We start from the raw sequence: 20,226 nt of genomic DNA on the forward strand, positions 1-20,226 counted from the left end.
AACAATAGAGGAAAAAAGCAGGCAAACTTCAGTTGGTAACATTCTTGGAGACCCCAATTATGTGCAGTGCCCTGAACTAGACCATGGGGTTGGGAAATAAGGACAAAATCAAGACATGGATGGGCAGTAGGTATCTTAAGGGCATACTCAGCACAGCCACACTCTGCCTGGTCAGTAGTTCTGGTGGCAACAGAAGCTGGTGAGGCTGGGAGGGATTGTGCCAGGCTGTTCTTAGCTGCTATGGATGGCTGCCACACTGTCTATAGAACATGCCAAGGGAAAGTCAGGATGCCAAGCTGGTCTCTGACAAAAAACAAACAAACAAACAACTCCCAGTGTCTGAAATAAACTCAAGACATTCAAGGATGGGTCAATTCCCTGTAGATTTTTTTTTTTTTTTTTTGAGATGGAGTCTTGCTCTGTTGCCCAGGCTGGGGTGTAGTGGTGTGATCTCGGCTCACTGCAACCTCCGCCTCCCGGGGTTCAAGCGATTCTCCTGCCTCAGCCTCCCGAGTGGCTGGGATTACAGGCACCCACCACCATGCCTGGCTAATTTTTGTATTTTTAGTAGAAATGGGGTTTCACCATGTTGGTCAGGCTGGTCTCGAACTGCTGACCTCGTGATTCACCTGCCTTGGCCTCCCAAAGTGCTGGGATTACAGGTGTGAGCCACCGTGCCCAGCCTTTATGGCTTCTTTTAAGGGTTGAAGTGGGGCAGTGATTGTATATTCCTGTGATGAGATCACTCAGAGCCTGTAGATGTGGAATTCCAGGTTAACTGAATGGAGCAGCTGGCTCAAGCAGTAAGTTTTATGCTCTGATGTCCTTTGGGGCTGTGCTGCCTAATCAATTCACCCTGTCCACCTGCTTTGGGAACAAGGTGGTGGTGGAAGAAGAGGCTCTGCCCCATGCTGGCTGGTTGGGTTGGTTGGGTTGGATCTCTGATTAAATGGGAGGTATCAGAATTTGGATTCCTCAGAGGTCTGAGCTGGAGCATGGATGTTGCAGATTTAGGTTGCAGATCTCATGAGAAGTAAAGCAAGTTACGTTAAAGACCAATAAGGTCAGCTTATGTTCAAAGTTGGATCCAAGAGTAAATGCCAAATGCATAGCAACAGAAGCAGGCCTGAGAGTTGAAGTTCAAGGTCACAAAGCCATGACTTGGAGGATTAGCAATCAGGCAGGTAACAAAGTAAGAGAGAGCAAGAGAGACAGAATGAGAATGTGTGTGTATGTGTGCACACATAGTATTCGTGTGTGTGTGTGTGTTAGCACATGTTTAGTTAGGTTGATAACAGTGCATATATGTGTATGTAGGGTTTGTGTGTATAGTGCATGCCAGGTGTGTGTATGTGTTTGAGGCCACTCTGTAGAGTATGAATTTATGTGGTGGGCCCCTAAGCATTTGTCTGGACTCTAGTGTGTGAATTTAGAGGCTGGCAGCTGTGTGATGATGTTTGGGTTGTGGGTTGCGCTGACTGTGAACATGTACCTCACTTATGGTCGAAGCCAATTGTAGCTAAGTACCTTGCCTTCTCAGGGTTGCTGTTCCTTAAAGGGCTATTTGGAATTGAGATCCAGGGTTGCATTTAGACCTTTCAAAGGTACTAAAATTAATGGAGCAGTGAAATCTATTGAGAGAGGTAAAGAGAATTACTGGGACCTCAATAATAAATGCAGGCTGACCATTCTCAGGGAAAATTTCTCCCTCAAACCTCTGACTTTCTAGTTTCTAATTCTAGCTTCTGAGTTCAGATGGCTTCAAGAGACTAAATTCAAAGGCAGCTCAGAGGTTTAGACTGCATCTTCAACTGTCAGCAACTCTGGAATGCACTTGGAAGGGAGGGTGGAGAATCAGGGTCACCTTACGGTTGTGAGGACCCTATGAAGCTGAAGGTGAGGTCTGGGCTGGGGGTGAGGGTCGCTGAGCTCTGGAGTGGGCTCTGCTGGTTGGCTGTGGACAGGTAGGTGTTGCTGGTCTTCAGCATCTCATCCACAAGCCAGAGTGTTGTTGGGGTGGGTTCCCCAAGACCCTTTTAGTGTGGCAGTGTTGGGATTGCAGGCTGGCAGCTGCCTGTGGTTTCAGACAAGAGGGAGGATTCCCAGAAGCATGTGTGCTCCTTTTATACCACTTTGAAAAGTTTTGAAATGCAGGTTTCTGGAAAAATGACAAGGTGCTCCTAATGGACAAGGTCCTGTATTTTCTAGGCAACTGATACATGTTCAAAAAATTAATAATTTTCCATAAAGGTATGTGTTTTCAGGTATTTGGAGCTGGGTTAAAAGACATTATAAAATTCATTGGCTTCTTCCAGACACTTCTCAACCTTGCATTGAAAGTCACTCGCAACATCCCATGAGGCAGGTACTATTAATGTTACCTTCCTTTCCCAAATGAGACAGAGGCAACTGCAAAGTGAAGCTGTGGAGGCCTGCCTGTTTCACCCAGTGCTAGTTTCTCTTCTCTTGGATTCCCAAGGTCTTGGTTACAGAAGATCTCTTTCTTAATCCAAGGATATGCTGACGTGAAAATACATCGTTCTTTGAGGGAGAAGCAAATTCTCAACAGATTCCAGGTAATGACAAAATCCTGTCCCTCCACCCTGCAGGAAAAGCCCTAAGCATGAAGTGGCTCTGACATCCAAACTGCAGAGCCAGCTTCCTGGTGGCAGGGAGAGCTGGGATGTGGGGCAAGGCCAGCAAAACTTTGATTCAGTGAAACCTTTGGTTTCAGGGCTTTCTAGTGATATCAGCACGGTGGTCTCAGGTTCCAGTGATAGGCGGAGGGATTTCATCTCTCCATGGAAGACCCTTTCACGCATTTCTTCGTATGTTATTAAGCATAATGTTTGGAGACATTTTCTGTTAAAAAATAATCCTCAAGTCTATGGAAAGGAAAAGAATCAGCACCCCTCCTAACCCCCTTTCAAAATCTTCCTCCCCAGCAGCCTAGCTGTAGTTTTGTGCTCGGAGACTGACAGAGGTGTCCTGCTCCAACCGCTGCTCTTTGTTTTTCCCTCCACACAAGTTAATTTTCCCAGGGTCATGCAGTGACAGTTCACTATGGACACAGCATTTTCCTGCAAGATATTTTCTGAAACCACCAACAGCCTTTTGGTTTTCAGGATTCTGATTTAAAGAAATTTGCATCAATAGCTCGTTGGGCCCCCTCATTTACATACATCTTTGAAAGGGCAGGAGCTTGGGGAATGCAATGAAAAAAAGCAAAACATGAATGCCCAGGCGTTGCACACTCTGCCGAGATGCCCAAGACTATTAAAAAGTAGAAATTTAACTTCCAGTTACCTCAATGTGTTGCTGTGGAGTTACGGAAGACAGGAAAAGAATAAACACTGTTAATTTTTTCTTACCTTTGCAACTATGATAGAGAACGTTGGCATTTGGCTTCCCAAAACAGAATAAAGTTTTCTGGGGAATGTTTTTGTTCTCGGGGTGGGGAAAACTTTGGACATTAATTAAGATGCATTAAGGAATGAAATGAAATGTGTTCTAAGGAGCCAAAAATGTTTTGCAGCTAGTGCCGGATCTGATTTGGCTAGCACCCTGCAGGCAAGATTTCTGAGTTTACGATTCTGAAAAGATGGGCCCATGAGTCAAAATGCAATTTCTTTTTAGCCAATGATGTTCTACATTATTTAGGAAGCAAGCTGGATTGATGACATTTGGAAGTCCCGTTGAGACAGGATTATGAGTGTGTTTTGTTTTCCATGTAGTGGATCCTGGGGTAATTACTGAATAAGAATACCTCATTCCAAGTTTTAAAATAAAAAATCAGAGCAAAGAATCACATAGCCATATTTTTAAAAGAATATGAGAAATAAGATGGAAATATAAATTTTAGTGTCTTGAAGATTTCTTTAGATTTGTTGAATCTGACTTAACTGATGTCTATGGACTCCCTGTCCCCCAAGGAGTATATGTTTAGAATTCAAAGGATACACCAACTTGAATAAGAAGAAATAATTACATCTCTAATTGAAAATTGGCATGTCCTTTAATTATGAAGTTAGATGACAAGCCACAGTAACATTAGCAAACCTATAATGTTTTCACCAGTAAAAACCACAGCTATTTCCATAGCACATTGAAATTGTTACAGATATCTCAAACTATTATTGACTTCAGCACTTCAAAGTTCTGACACTTACTGGACCAGCCCCTAGGTCTTGTTATAAGTACTTTAATATATAGTGATATCTGTCATTGCTACACATTCCTATACCCAAACTTTGTTTTCTAATACTATTTTGATAACAATTTTTCAATGTAGTTGTTTTCCTTTATAATCCTGGGTATTTTATTTTAAGCATTGAAAAGCATTACCATGAGAAGTTCAGAGATTCCAGAATGCCAGACGACACAAACATGGAAGAATCTAAAGCTTAATCCCTTCTCTAAAGTCAGTGAGACTGGGGGGGGGGCAGTGAGGGTGAGAGAACCTATGGGGGAAAGGATGGAGGTGGAGGGAGGAGTGGGGAGGAGGGAGGAGGGACACAGGAGCCAATCCAGCCTGACCTACACATTGCCTCGCTGAGTGACCTAGGACGACCGGATCTCTCTGAGGCTGCATGTGCTGATGTTAACTGTGACAATAATCTTGTTATTTCTAGGAGGCTCAACAACATCCTACCCATGTAAATTTCTCAAAATTTCAAAATTTTTTTTTTTTTTTTGCTAAGCTGAAGGCTATTGGAAATTTATAGTAACTCCCAACTATACGTCCAGTCTAATAAAAAATAAAATTACCTTAGAGCAGGGTTCCCCAAATCCCTGGGCTATGGACCAGTAACGGCCTGCTACGCACCAGGAGGTGAGTGGCAGGTGAGCAAAGGAAGCTTCATCTGTATTTACAGCTCTTCACCATGGCTCACATTACTGCCTGAGGCTGGCCTCCTGTCAAATCAGTGGCAGCATCAGATTCTCATAGGAGCACAAACCCTATTGTGAACTGTGCATTTGAGGGTTCCAGGTTGCGCACTCCTTACGAGAATCTAATACCTGATGATCTGTCACTGTCTCCCATCACCCCCAGATGGGACTGTCTAGTTGTAGGAAAACAAGCTCAGGGCTCCCACTGATTCTACATTATGGTGAGTTGTATAATTATTTCATTATCATGTAATAACAATAGAAATCAAGTGCACAATAAATGTAATGCACTTGAGAATCATCTCCAAACCAACCCCCCTCCCCAGGTCCAAGGAAAAATTGTCTTCCATGAAACCGGTCCCTGGTACCAAAAAGGTTGGGGACTGCTGCCTTAGAGGCCTGTAAATTATTAAGACCTGAACTGAAAACTACTGTATTAATTGTGTGTTGAGAAGGAACAGAAGCTGTCTTCCTTCCTTCAATCTATATTTGGACTCCCTGCACTCACTCGCCTACTGGAATCCTCCTCCTTTGTTGCTGGTAACTTGAACCATCCAGGTCAGTGGTTCCCAAAGTGTGATCTCTGCACCAGCACATAAGCATCACCTGGGAGCTTGTCATAAATGCACATTCTCCAGCCCAGCCCCAGGCATACAAGGAATCAAAGCAATGGGGGTGGGCCTCCTTGCTAATTACCTACTTTCTCTGGGTGACCCCTGATAATCACAGGTTTTGACCCACATGGCCCTTAGTTTGGCTTCTGTACCATCCAACTTTTTGGAATCTACCTTCAGGACTGAAAAATCTCACTTTTCAGTGTTCTTTATCACAGCTACAGGTAAAAGTGACTCTTAGCTGGATTACAAGAGTGGAAGGGGAAGTCTGGGGGTAGGGGTGATGTGCTTAGTGAGCAACTCATTCCCAGTTCCTTCAGCTTCCCTTTGCCTTGGGGCTCTTTTGCTCTTGGTGTTCGCCACCTCTGCCCTGCTCCAGCCCATCTCTAAGAGGCCTCCTGTTTGACACATGAAATTGGCCACAGTGGAAGTATTTACATCATGGAAATAGCAAATGTTATACATTAAGATGTTTTTTGTTTGTTTCTAGAGTATCAGTTTATGAGCCCACTTCTGAATGAATATATTTAAAACAACATTGGCATTTGCTAGTTTCTATGAACTAAGGAATGTCACTTCACCTCTTAGGTATCAAAAATTCAGAAGACATAGATAGTCTAGGTAAGAGAATGGAAGTCATCCATAATACCACCACTCAAAGATAAGTATGATTAATGTTTTGATGAATTTCTCATCTTCCATGCTGTATTAGTCAGAGTTCTTCAAAGAGACAAAATGAATGCGATAGATATCTATGTATTGATATAAATATAAATTAGATATAAATATAAATAATATACGAGAGGGGATTTATTAGAAGAATTGGTCCCCAAGATTATGGAGCCTGAGATGTCCCACGATAGGCCGTCTGCAATTTGGAGACCTGGTTCACGGTTCGGTTTGAATCTGAAAGCCTCAGAACCAGGGAAGCTGATGGTGTGACTCACAGTCGGAGGACAAAGGCCTGACAACCTGGAAGGCCACTGCTGTAAGTCCTGGAGTCCAAAGGCTGGAGAATCTGAAGTTCTGATGTCTGAGGGCAGGTAAAAAAAAGAGCATCCCAGCTCCAGGAGAGAGAGGAAAGACGCTTTCTCTACCTTTTGTGTTCTCTCCAGGTTCCCAGGTGATTAGATGGTGCCCACTCACATGGAGGGCAGATCTTCCCCATGCAATCCAACTCACAGGCCAATCTCCTCTGGAAAGACCCCCCCACAGATACACCCAGAAGGCATGCTTTACCACTTCTCTAGGCGTTCCTTCGTTCAGTCAAGTAGACACTTAAAGTTAACCATCACATATGCCAATATTGGGGCTCACAAAACAATACCCCAAAATGGAGGCCTCAGAAAGAGCCTCAGAAGCAAAAGTTCTTCTCTACCTTCTCCTGCCTTCCTGTCTCTCAGTCCTATTCTCCCGCAAGGCTAGCCATAGGAACTAGAATCCCTCTGCCCCAAGATAGGTCATAGAAACCAGAACCCCTTTTCCCCAAAGTCAGCCACAAAACTTAAAAATATTACTCTAACCTTCCCCACTTCTTTCTGTGTAAAAACTGGCCGTAAATAAAGTATCTGACCTACCTTGTTTGGTGGAGGTCATAAGACCCCATTGCAGAGAGGGTCCTGCACCACACCCAGAAGGGCAGAATACTGCTCAGCTAGGCCAAGAGGAATGTAGACAGACAGGCCTTGCTTGGTTTCCCGGCTCAGTCTATTAGCGTTAGCTCATACCCTTTTTGTTCAATCAGTCATATTTCTACAAGGATACCCATACTTTGTCGAACCTAAGCATAAAAATGGACAATTTCTCCTGTATCTTGGCTTCTTTATTCTGAAGGCTCCTGTGTCTATGCATTAAATAAATTCGTATGCCTTTTCTCCAATTAATGTGCCTTTTGTAAGTTGATTTTTCAGTGAAACTTTGGAGGGCCAAGAGGAAAGTTCCACTATGCACTTACACTATGCATTTCCCAAAATGCACTTACTCTATGCATTTTGTTTAAATATTTGAGATTATGCAATTGGGTATCCTTTTTTCATAACAATCATAACCATTTTGCTGTGTCATTAAAATTATTTGAAAACATGTTTTTTGATGGCTGTGTAATATCTCATCCTTGGGATTAAACACTTTACCTATCCATCTGCATTATAAATAATGCTGCAATGTCTTTTTTTCTTCTGCATTTCAATAGTTTTCTTAGATTATGTTCCCAGAAGAAGAATCTCTGAGTCGGTTTTTGAGGCTTAAATACATATTTACAAGTTGTTTCCCAAAATGTTTGTCCTAGTTTATATTCACGCTGATGGAAAGGGAGCACTCCTTTTGATCTTAGCCACGATGTTAGCCACATTAAGAGCTGTATTTTAACTTAGACACCAGCATTTACACATCGACACACATTGCATTTGGATATCTATTTGTTGTCTGACAGCTTTAGAAGGGGATGGCCAAATTTGGAGTGTTACTAAAAAAATCTGGTGTCAAGACAACTGAAGCTCTTCTGGTAGAGGCTGGCCAACCTGAATAAAAATGATAGTTATACTCTTTTAATGTGTCAGCCTTTTGTAATTTAAATGCTTGCAATGAAATGTGAAATGCAGGTAGACATTTCGTATATTACCATATTGAGTAAGGGTGACAGTGATAAGATCGTACCTTTCATTTTATTAATTAAAAATGTATGGCTGGGTGTAGTGGCTCATACCTGTAATCCTAACACTTTGGGATGCTGAGGTAGGAGGATCACATGAGGTCAGGTGTCTGAGACCAGCCTGGGCAACATAGGGAGACCCCTTCTACAAAAAAAAAAAAAAAAAAAGTCAGGTGTGGTGGTACCTGCCTGTAGAGGCTGGGGTGGGAGGATTGTTTTGAGCCCAGAAGGTTGAAGCTGCCACGAGTCATGATCATGTCACTGCATTCCAGCCTGGGTGGCATAGTGAGACCCTGTCTAAAATTAAAATAAAAAAATAAAATAAAATAAAAGAACAGCAGCACCTCTATTGTTTTATTATGAAAGGAATATATGCTCATTGTAGATGATTTAAAAACACATAGACAACTTAAAATAAATATTACTTATTAGTTGTTTTCTTCCAGTCTTTTTTCTATGCACATGTATATGTGTATAGTTTTAATATTTTGCATATATAACTTTAAACCAAAAAGGCATGCTGTATATGCTGTTGTACACTCTCCTTTTTTGATCTCCGCTTTTACTCCCCTTAAACTAAATAGACTTTAAATGCCTTTCCATGTTATTTAATAGCCCTCTAAACATCCTTTTAAATGTCTTCCAGTATTCTATATTGGGATATATTATTTTTATTTAAACCATCCTTATGGTGGGACACTTTTGCATCATATGTTTTACATTATTGTCAATAATACTTGTTATCCCTGAATTCTGAGTTTTATAGCTAGCAGACTCGTTTGGGAACAGCTCAGAAAGAAGCTGACTCAGTCTTAGAAGGTCTCGGCTGACCAGCTCCAGTATGGATTATTGCTCCTGTCTGTCCTATTTCTTCTTTCCTCTCTGATTGTTCTCCTTCCTTTCACAGGCCTGTGACAGAGGGAAGTCTAGAGCTCTCCATCTTCCCCAGCTCACTTTGTCTTGCTCTTCATCTCAGGATCCCATAAGGCCTGAAGCTGAGATCATCAGTGTCATGCTGGCTCCTCTCCTTATTTGTTTAAAATAATTAGGGACACAGTTGAAGAATGAGATAGTACAGATGCTCCTCAACTTATGATGGGGTTATGTCCTGAATGTCCCGATAAACTCATCATAAGTGAAAATATTGTGTCAAAAATACATTTAATAAACCTGACCTACCGAATGACAGTTTGGCCCAGCCTAACTTAAACATGCTCAGAACACTTACATTAGCCTGCCGTTGGACAAAATCATCTAACACAAAGCTTATTTTGTAATAAAGGATCAAATATCTCATATAATTTATTGAATACTCTACTGAAAATGTAAAATAGAATGATTGTATAGGTACTCAAAATGCGGTTTATACTGAACAAGTATCAATTTTGCCCCATCATAAAGTTGAGAAGTCATAAGTGGAGCCATCATAAGTCAGGGGCCATCTGTACTGTGAGGATTAGAGTAAGGGGTTACTCACCTTACCCTTGCCAACTTCCCAATTCTCTATAATTTCCCAGAGGTAGCCATTTACAATTAATTTTAATTTTTGTGGCTACATAGTAGGTGTATGTGTGGGGTACATAAGATGCTTTGATACAGGCATGCAATGAGTAATCACAACATCATGGAAAATGGGGTATCCATCCCTTCAAGTATTTATTCTTTGTATTACAATCCAATTATACTTTTTAAAGTTATTTTTAAGTGTATGATTAAATTATTATTGGCTGTCGTTGCCCTGTTGTGCTAGCAAATACTAGGACTTCTTCATTCTTTCTATTTTTTTGGTACCCATTAACCATTCCCACCTTCCCCTCCCGCTCCCACCTTCCCTCTGGTAACCCTTCTTCTGCTCTCTAGCTCCATGAGTTCAATTGTTTTGATTTTAGATTCCCCGAAATAAGTGAGAACATGTGATGTTTGTCTTTCTGTGCCTGGATTATTCCACTTAATATAATGACCTCCAGTTCCATCCATGTTGTTGCAAATGACAGGATCTCATTCATTTTTTGTGGCTGAATAATACTCCATTGTGTATAAGTACCACATTTTCTGTATTCATTGCATTAGCTTGCTCTCACACTGCTAATAAAGACATACCCAGGACTGGGTAATTTATAAAGGAAAGAGGTTTAATTAACTCATAGTTCCACATGGCTGGGAAGGCCTCAAGGTCATGGCCGAAAGTGAAGCAGAAGCAAAACACCTCTTACGTGGCAGCAGGCAAGAGACAGCTTGTGCAGGGTAACTCTCATTTATAAAACCATCAGTTCTCATGAGACTTATTTACTACCACAAGAACAGTATGGGAGAAACCGCCCCCATAATTAGATTATCTCCACCTGGCCCCACCCTTGACACATGGGGATTATTACAATTCAAGGTGAGATTTGGTTGGGGACACAGCCAAACCATATCATCCATTCATCTGTTGATAGACACTTAGGTCGCTTCCAAATCTTAGCTATTATAAACAGTGCTCAAACAAACTTTGGAGTGCAGATATATCCTTGATATACTGATTTCCTTTTTGGGGGTGTATACCCAACAGTGGGATTGCTGAATCATATGGTAGCTCTATTTTCAGTTTTTTGAGGAACTTCCAAACTGTTTTTCATAGTGGTTGTACTAATTTACATTCCCACCAACAGTGTAAGAAAGTTTCCTTTTCTCCACATCCTCACCAGCATTTGTTATTGCCTGTCTTTTGGATAAAAGCCATTTTAACTGGAGTGAGATGGTATCTTGTAGTTTTGATTTGCATTTCTCTGATGATCAATGATGTTGCATACCTCTTCTTATGCCTGTTTGCTATTTGTATTTCTTCTTTTGAGAAATGTCTATTTAAATCTTTTGTCCATTTTCAAATCAGATTATTAGATTGTTTCCTATAGAGTAGTTTGAGTGCCTTATATATTCTGGTTTTTAATCCCTTGTCAGATGGTTAGTTTGCAAATATTTACTCCCGTTCTATGGGTTGTCTCTTCACTTTGTTGATTGTTTCCTTTGCTGTGCAGAAGCTTTTTAACTTGATATGATGCCATTTGTCCATTTTTGGTTTGCTTGTCTCTGCTTATGGGGTCTTACTCAAGAAATTTTTGCCCAGACCAATGTCCTGGAGATTTTCCCCAATGTTTTCTTGTAGTAGTTTCATAGTTCGAGGTCTTAGGTTTAAGTCTTTGATCCCTTTTGATTTGATGTTTGTATTTGGCAAGAGATAGAGGCATAGCTCCATTCATCTGCATATGGATATCCAGTTTTTCCAGCACCATTTATCAATGATACTCTTTTCCCCAAAGCATGTTCTTGGCACCTTTGTTGAAATTGAGTTCACTGTAGGTGCGTGGATTTGTTTCTGGGTTCTCTGTTCTGTTCCATTGGTCTGTGTGTTTTTATACCAGTACCAAGCTGTTTTGGTTACTATAGCTCTGTGGTATAATTTGAAGTCAGGTGATGTGATTCCTTCAGTTTTCTTCTTTTTGCTTAAGATAGCTTTGGCTATTTTGTGTTTTTTGTGGTTCCATATAAATTTTAGAATTATTTTTTCTATGTGAAGAATGTCATTGGTATTTTGATAGGAATAGCATTGAATCTGTAGATTGCTTTGGGTAGTATAGACATTTTAACATTATTGATTTTTCCAATCCATAAACATGAAATATCTTTCTATTTTTTTAATGCCCTCTTCCATTTCTTTCATCAGTGTTTTATAGTTTTCCTTATAAAGCTCTTTCCCTTCTTTGGTTAATACTTAGGCATTTAATTATATTTATGGCTATTGTAAATGTGATTACTAATTTACATTCCCACCAACAGTGTAGGAAGGTTCCCTTTTCTCCACATCCTCACTAACATTTACTATTGCCTGTCTTTTGGATAAAAGCCATTTTAACTGGAGTGAGATGATACTTCATTGTAGTTTTGATTCACATTTCTCTGATGATCAGTGATGTTGCATACCTTTTCTTATGCCTGTTTGCCATTTGTATGTCTTCTTTTTTTGGGTTAATTAAATTTATTTTAAAAATCATAAAATGTTTCTTACAAAAGAGCATTGCATTCTGAACTGCTCTGAACAGATGCCAGGGACATGTGGGCTATTGTTACTTTTCCTGCCTGTCCCACCCCCCAAATGTTACAATGACCACAAAGCAAGGTGTTCATAATAATTACATAGGGGGAATTTCTTCAAACCGCCAACAATAACAAAAAATAAGATCCACTCACTCTGCTGCTGTTTCAAAATTTCAATGTTAGTTTGTTTGTTTGTTTGTTTGTTTTTTTGCATGCCCTTCCCCCTCCAACCCTGCTGGTAAGGAACTAAAACATTACATCTGGTGAACAGCGAAAATTTCCCTACACCTCAAATGCAGAACACCTATGAAGCAGAGGAATGTTGGCTTTTTAAACAGAAGCAGATTGGAAAAAAAAAAAAAAAAAGCATGCAGGACTCCTTCAGTTCTTCACTAGTCTTAGGAAAATTTTCCAGAATACTGCTTCACACTGTTCAGCAGCAAATACTGTGCATTCTGTATCTGGTCCTGTGTTCCTGTAATGGTAATGATCTGATCTTTGAATCCTTCTAAAGGCCCATCAATTTTGATCAAAGCTCCCTACTCATGACGGATTTGTTTAATCCACTGACCACCTTTGCCAATAATAGATCCAGACAAATCTTTGGGAATAGTTACTTGTGTAATAATAATAGTTCCACCAAGATCACCATATGAGCCACCACCCCCTGCATAGGAATAATCATATCTGGAGCCACTCTGTGGTTCGTAAGCCATCTGCCATTCTGATGTGCTCCATGGATCTACTGCAGAGTCCCAGGTTTCATCAGCACTGAAATCAACCATGCCGACATAACAGTCTCCAGGTCTCCCTTTTCTGTTATAGGTCATGAGATCTCCCCCTCTAGGTGGTGGAGGAAGAGGAAGATTCCGAGCTCTGCTACCACCCCAGCCGTCTTGTCCAGGAGGAGGAGAAGGTGGTCCTTGACGAGCGCTCATATCATCATAATTTCTTCTAGATGGAGGCATGGGACGCCCACTACGACCAGGAGGCATTCTATCAAAACCACCTTTTCCCTGCATCAGAAATCCCACTGGGCGTCCACGGCGGTCATCAAACACCATTGTAAAACCACCATAATCATAGGTTTCATCATAAAAATTGGGATCATAAGGCTGTGCATGTCCTTTGATGGGAGACTCAGATATAAGATCAAGGATGATCTTTATGCACTCTACAACCCTATCGGGTTTTCCTCCAATAAGAATAACTCGGTCAGTGGAATGAGGACAACATTCCTGGAAAAGCGTGATGGTTGGTTGTTTTCTCAGTTCTTTGATTTTAGCATCTTTGACCCCAGTGATTCCTGCTGCTAGACTCTGATGAATCAACAGCCTCAACTCGCAGTCAAAGTCACTTCCTTTATGGTGTTGGTAATTTAAGTATTCCACAGCATCAGATTCGGGCGGGAACTGGCTGGTTGCAGTGGGTGATGGCAACTGCAGGCCCTCTTCCAAGGTATGGATGATTTTCCTTATAATTTCTCCAATTGTTTCAATATCAGCACTGATACTCAATATAGGCTTGGGGCCACTGCTATCTGGAATTGAAACACTGGCATTGTAGTCTGTAGGGAGAGCCTTAATATTCTTGCTTCCTTTTCCAATCACTGCCCCAGCATTCTTGCTCTGAAGCAGAATGTGTAATTCAACCATCTCATCAGTGTTTCCAGGTCTTTTAAATATTTGTTCCTCTTCCATATCTTCTGCAGGGCGTTTACCAAATTCACCACTGGTTTCAGTGTTAGGGAAGGTTTCTTCTGGCTGTTCAGTTTCCACATTCTTGTATTAAATGGACACACCAATCAGTTATTATATATCCTTGCAGAGCAGAACTTAAGTGTTCTGGGTCAGACCAATGACTGACACCCCAGCGCTGCAGTAGCCACGCGAGGTCACCGTCCCTCCGCCGCCGCGCTTGTGTGTCTTCTCCTGAGAAATGTCGAATTAAATTTTTTCTCCACTTTTAAATCAGATTACTAGATTATTTCCTATAGAGTTGTTTGATTAGGTTTTAATTTCTTTTTCAAATTGTTCACTGTTGGTGTATAGAAATGTTACTGATTTTCATATGTTGATATCCTGCAACTTTACTGAATTTATCGGTTCTAACAGTTTTTTGGTGGATTCTTTAGGTTTTTCCAAACATAAGCCCATATCATTTGGAAACAAAGATAATTTGACTCCTTCCTTTCCAATTTGGATGCCTTTTCTTTCTTTCTCTTGTCTGATTTCTCTAGCTAGGACTTTCAGTATTATGTCCAATAATAGTGGTGAAAGTGGCATCCTTGTCATCTTCCAGAGCTCAGAGGAAAGGCTTTCCGTTTTTCCCCATTCAGTATGATACTAGCTGGTGGTCTGTCATATATGGCTTTTATTATGATGAGACATGTTCCTCCTATAGCCAGTTTTCAGAGTGTTTTTATTATGAAGAGAGTTGAGCTTTATTAAATGCTTTTTAAGCATCAATTGAAATGACTTTATGGTTTTTGTCCTTCATTCTGATGGTATGATGTATCATGTTGATTGATTTGTGGATGTTGAACCATTCTTGCATCCCAGGGATAAATCCCACTTGGTAATAATGCATGATCTTTTTAATATATTGTTGAATTCAGTTTGCTAGTATTTTGTTGAGAATTTTTGCACCAATATTCATCAGAGATATTCGCCTGACCTTTTTTTTTTTTTTTTTTTTTTTAAATGTATCTTTGTCTGGTTTTGGTATCAGGGTATTACTGGCTTCATAGAATTGGTTTGAAAGTAGTCCCTCTTCCTCTATTTTTCAGAATAGTTTGAGTAGGATTGGTATAAGTTCTTCTTTAAATGTTTGGTAGAATTCAGCAGTGAAGCCATGTGGTCCAAGGTTTCTCTTTACTGGGAGACTTTTAGTACAACTTCAGTCTCATTACTTGCTATTCATCTGTTCAAGTTTTGGATTTCTTTCTGTTTCAGTCTTGGTGTACATGTCCTATACAGTTGTACGTGTGTAGGAATTTGTCCATTTCTTCTAGATATTCCGATTTATTGGGATATAGTCGATCCTTTAAATTTCTGTGGTATCAGTTGTATGTCTCCTTTTTTATTTCTGATTTTATTTGGATCTTCTCTCTTTTTAATTCATTAGCCTGGCTAAATGTTTGTCAATTTTAACTTTCAAAAAACCAACTCTTTGTTTCATTGATATTTTATATCATTTTCTTTATTTCAATTTTATTCATTCTACTCTGATATCTATCTGTCTATCTATCTATCTATTATCTATCTATCTATCTATCTATCTATCTATCTATCTATCTATCTATCTATTTTTTTGAGACAGTGTCATGTTTTGTCACCCAGGCTGGAATGCAGTGGTGTGATCTCAGCTCACTGCAGCCTTGACCTCCTAGACTCAAGTGATCCTCCTGCCTCAGCTCCCTCAAGTAACTGGGACTGCAGGCATGCGCTGCCATGCCTGAATATATATATATATTTTTTTGAATCTTTTGTAGAGACAGTGTTTGCCATGTTGTTCAGGCTGGACTTGAACTCCTGAGCTCAAGTGATCTGCGGCCTCAGCCTCCCAAAGTGCTAGGATTACAGGCACTGCACCTGGCCTCAAAGCCAATAACTGTTAGCTTTGCCCTTTTGAGGCTATTTTCTACATCCTGTAGGTGTGCTTTATTGATTTTTATTCTTTTATTTTTGTCTCATCTGACTGTGTATTTTCAAATAACCTGTCTTCAAGCTCACTAATTCTTCCTTCTGCTTGACCAATTCTGCTATTAAAAAATGCTGATGCGTTCTTCAGTATGCCAATTGTATTTTTCAGTTCTGGAATTTGTGCTTAATTCTTTTTAATTATTTCAATCTCTTTGTTAAATTTATCAGATTGAATTCTGAATTCCTTCTCTGTGTTATGTTGAATTTCTTTGATTTTTCTCAACACAGCTATTTTGAGTTCTCTGTCTGAAAGGTCACATATCTCTGTTCCTTCAGGACTGGTCTCTGTTGCCTTATTTAGTTCATTTGGTGAGATTATGTTTTCATGGATGGTGTTGATGCTTGTAGATGTTCTTTGGTGTCCGAGCATTGAAGAGTTAGGTATTTATTGTAGTCTTCTTAGTCTGGGCTTGTTTGTACCTGTCCTTGGGAAGGTTTTCCAGATATTCAAACAAACTTGGATATTGTGATCTAAGCTGTATTTGCTTTAGGGGGCACCCAAAGTCCAGTAACACTGTGGTTCTTGTAGACTCCTAGAGGCACTGCCTTCATGGTCTTGGAAAAGATCTGAAAGACTTCTCTGAATTACCAGGCAGAGACTCTTGTTCTCCAAAAGTGGTGTCTTTTGGAGTTGTGAGTTCACCCAAATGAATGGAGTCTCTCTCTTTCTGTCCTGAGCCGCCGGAGGTGGAGGTGGTGTGACACAGCACACCTGTGGCCACCACCACTATGACTGCGCTGGGTCAAATTTGAAGCCAGCATAGCACTGAGTCTCACCAATTGCCTGCTGTAACAACCCCCTGGCTACAGTCTCTGTTTGGTCAAGGCCCTGTGGCTCTACAATCAGCAGGTGGCAAAGCCAGCCAGGCCTGTGTCCTTCCCTTCAGGGTGGTGAGTTCCCCCAGGCTCCAGGCATGTTCAGAGGTGCTGTCTGGGAGCCAGGGACTAGAGTCAAAAACCTTAGAAGTCTATCTGGTATTCTACTGTACTGTGGCTGAGCTGGCACTCAAACCACAAGACATGGTCTTTCCCACTCTTCCCTTCCCTTTCCAAAGGTAGAGGAGCCTCACCTCATGGCCACTGCCAACACAGGCCCATGGGGAGTACTGCCAGACTACCACCTATGTTCCCTTAAGGCCCAAGTGCTCTTCAGTCAGCTTGTGGTGAATGCTGCCTTGTCTGGGATCCACTCTTCAGGGCAGTGGGCTCCCCTCTGGCCCAGGGCAGGTCCAGAAATTATGCCATTCAAGATCCAAGTCTTGGAATCAGGGACCCCAAGAGCCAGCTTGGTGCTCTACCCCCCTGTGATTGAGCTGGTACCTGAGGTGAAAGACAAAGTCCCCTTTGCTTTTCTCAAGTGGAAGGGGCATCGTCTCATAGCCTCCACAGTAGGGAATGTGCTGAGTCTCACCTGAAGCCAGCAAGTCTCAGAGTCTCATCCAAGGCCCTTGGTGTGATACTTGCATATCACTGCTGGTTATTTTGAGCCCAAGGGTTCTTCAGTTAGCAGGTGATGAATGTTGCCACTACTGGGTCTTTCCCTTCAAGGCTACAGGTTCCCTTCTGGCCCAGGATGTGTCTAGAAATGTCATCTGGGAGTTAGGGCCTGAAAAGGGGGACTCATGACTGTGACCGGTTCCCTATCCTGCTGTGGCTGAGCTAGTATCCAAGATGCAAGATGAAGTCTTCCCGACTCTTCCCTCTCCTCTCCTCAAGTGGAGGGAAGTGGTCTCTTTTGGAGTTGTGAGTTGTGCAGCTTGGATTTAAGGGAGGGGAAATGCCAGCATTCCCTTAGTCACCCTGGCTGGTGTTTCAGTAGGTGGCATGCCCCCTCAGTCCGCTGTCTCTGGGCCCAGTTCGGCACTCGTATTCAACTAGGAGTTGCAGTCCTTGTGGCCTAGGCTGCCTTTCAAGTTTATTGAGGGCCCCAGAGCATGTTAGCCCATAGTGGCGAGGCTTGCAGGAACTCAAATTCAGACACTGTGATTGGCAATTCCCTTCTGGTTAGGGCTGATTTAAATGCTCTGTTGGTGGTTGGGCATCACCTGAGTTTGGTCTGACTTTGCTCTCTAATAGGGCAGCACTGAGCTCAATGCCTTACAGATGCTGTGATCTTCCTCTCTCCAGTGCACCAAAACACTCTCCATACTGCGCTGCAGTTGCCAGGGGATGGGGAAGGGTGGCATTGGAGATTCAAGACTGTTTTCCTACTTCCTCAGTGCCTTTTTCAGAAATACAAAGTTAAAACCAGATACTGTGAGTGCTCACTTGATTTTTGGTTCTTATGAAGGTGCTTTTGTGTGTGTGTGTGTGTGTGTGTGTGTGTGTAGATAATTATTAAATTGGCATCCTGGCCGGGCGCAATGGCTTATGCCTATAATCCCAGCACTTTGGGAGGCCAAGGAGGGTGGATCACCTGAGGTCAGGAGTTTGAGACCAGCCTGACCAACATGGAGAAACCCTGTCTCTACTAAAAATGCAAAAATTAGCCGGGCGTGCACATGCCTGTAATCCCAGCTACTCAGGAGGCTGAGGCAGGAGAATCACTTCAACCTGGGAGTTGGAGGTTGTGGTGAGCTGAGATCACGCCATTGCACTCCAGCCTGGTCAACAAGAGTGAAACTCCATCTGAAAAAAAAAAAGGTGTTTTTACGGCGGGGATGCTTGGTGGAGGCTCTATTCTGCCATCTTGCCCCACCCCAAGTTCACCATGTACAGTTTTAAAATTTGTTTCTTCGGCTGTATTTCTCCTTATTTATTTTATTTTATTTTTTTGGATACATGTTCTTGCTCTGTCACTCTGGCTGGAGCGCAATGACATGATCTTGGCTCACTGTAGCCTTGGCCTCCAGGCCTCAAGTGATCCTCTTGCCTCAGCCTCTCTGGATAGCTGGGCCACAGTGGCACCACTTCCAGCTAATTTTCGTATTTTTTGTAGAGGCTGGATTTTACCATGTTGACCAGGCTGGTCTCAGATTCTTGGGCTCAAGCAATCTGCCTCCCTCAGCCTCCCAAAGTGCTAGGATTATAGGCATGAACGACCATGCCCAGGCTTCTCTTAGTTCTATGTAACATGCTTATACTACAAATATTTTTATATTACATTTATTTATTGTTTTGCTACTATAGATTTAGAAAGTATTCTACTTAACATCTCCCTATTTCCCTCATTGCATTATTTTGATAAAGTTACATTGTAGTGTTAGTCACATCAATGTTAATATTCCTTTCACTGTGATTATATCAACATTATTCATAGCAGAGCCAAATAATGTACTACAGTTACAATTCCTTCTTTTTTGTGAAATGTTGTATTTCCCCTGTAGTTAATAATTGCCCTTTTTTTTTCTTGGTATTGATATCTGTGACTAGTATGTCCCTAAAGTCTTTACCAGAGTTTTAGAAGATCTCTCAACATTGTTGAAACTCTCAGATAATTTATCAGTCTTAACTTCTTTTTGAAAGATATTTTTTTCTGGAACCTTATTTCTTTTATTTTTTATTTTTTTATTTCTTGAGACAGAGTCTTGCTCTGTTACCCAGGCTGGAGTGCAATGGTGCAATCTCAGCTCACTGCAACTTCTGCTTCCTGGGTTCAAGTGATTCTCTTGCCTCAGCCTCCCGAGTAGCTGGGATTACAGACGCGTGCCACCTTGCCCAGCTACTTTTTTTGTATTTTTAGTAGAGACGGAGTTTGACCATGTTGGCCAGGCTGGTCTTAAACTCCTGTCTTCAAGTAATCCACGCACCTCGGTCTCCCAAAGTGCTGAGACTACAGGCATGAGCCACCATGCCTGGCCCTGGAACCTTATTTCTATCTGATTTTTCCTCAGCTTTACTGAGATTTCTCTTCACCATTATCTTTGGAATTCACTGAGCTTTTTCTCCTAAAGGTCTTTTGTTAGTTCAGGCTGCTGTAACAAAGTACTTTAGACTGAGTAATTTATAAACAATAGGAATTTATTGCTCACAGTTCTGCAGACTGGGAAGTTCAAGATCAAGGCACCAGCAGATTTGGTGTCTAATGGGGGCCCATTCCTCATGGTTAGCACCTTCTATGTCTCCTCACATGGCAGAAGGGCGAAAGAGACAAACAAACTTCCTCAGGCCTCTTTTATAAGGGCACTAATTCCATTTATGAGGGCTCCACCTCTTAATAACAACACAGTGGGGGACTGGGTTTCAGCATATGAATTTTGGAGAAACACAAACATTCAGACCACAGCAGATCCTTTATCTTTCTTTTTCTTGGTTTATTCCAGTGGTGTGCTGGTAAATGTACAACCACCTGGGG

At 41.5% G+C, this 20,226-nt stretch overlaps 1 pseudogene; it reads right to left on the reverse strand.

Annotated features, from left to right (window-relative positions):
- Nucleotides 1–12,472: 12,472 nt before the first annotated feature.
- Nucleotides 12,473–14,015, reverse strand: LOC105492572 (heterogeneous nuclear ribonucleoprotein K pseudogene; annotated as a pseudogene).
- Between the last annotated feature and the right edge of the window lie 6,211 nt (nt 14,016–20,226).

The sequence above is a fragment of the Macaca nemestrina genome, chromosome 11, assembly GCF_043159975.1.
Source record: "Macaca nemestrina isolate mMacNem1 chromosome 11, mMacNem.hap1, whole genome shotgun sequence".
Lineage (NCBI taxonomy): Eukaryota > Metazoa > Chordata > Mammalia > Primates > Cercopithecidae > Macaca > Macaca nemestrina.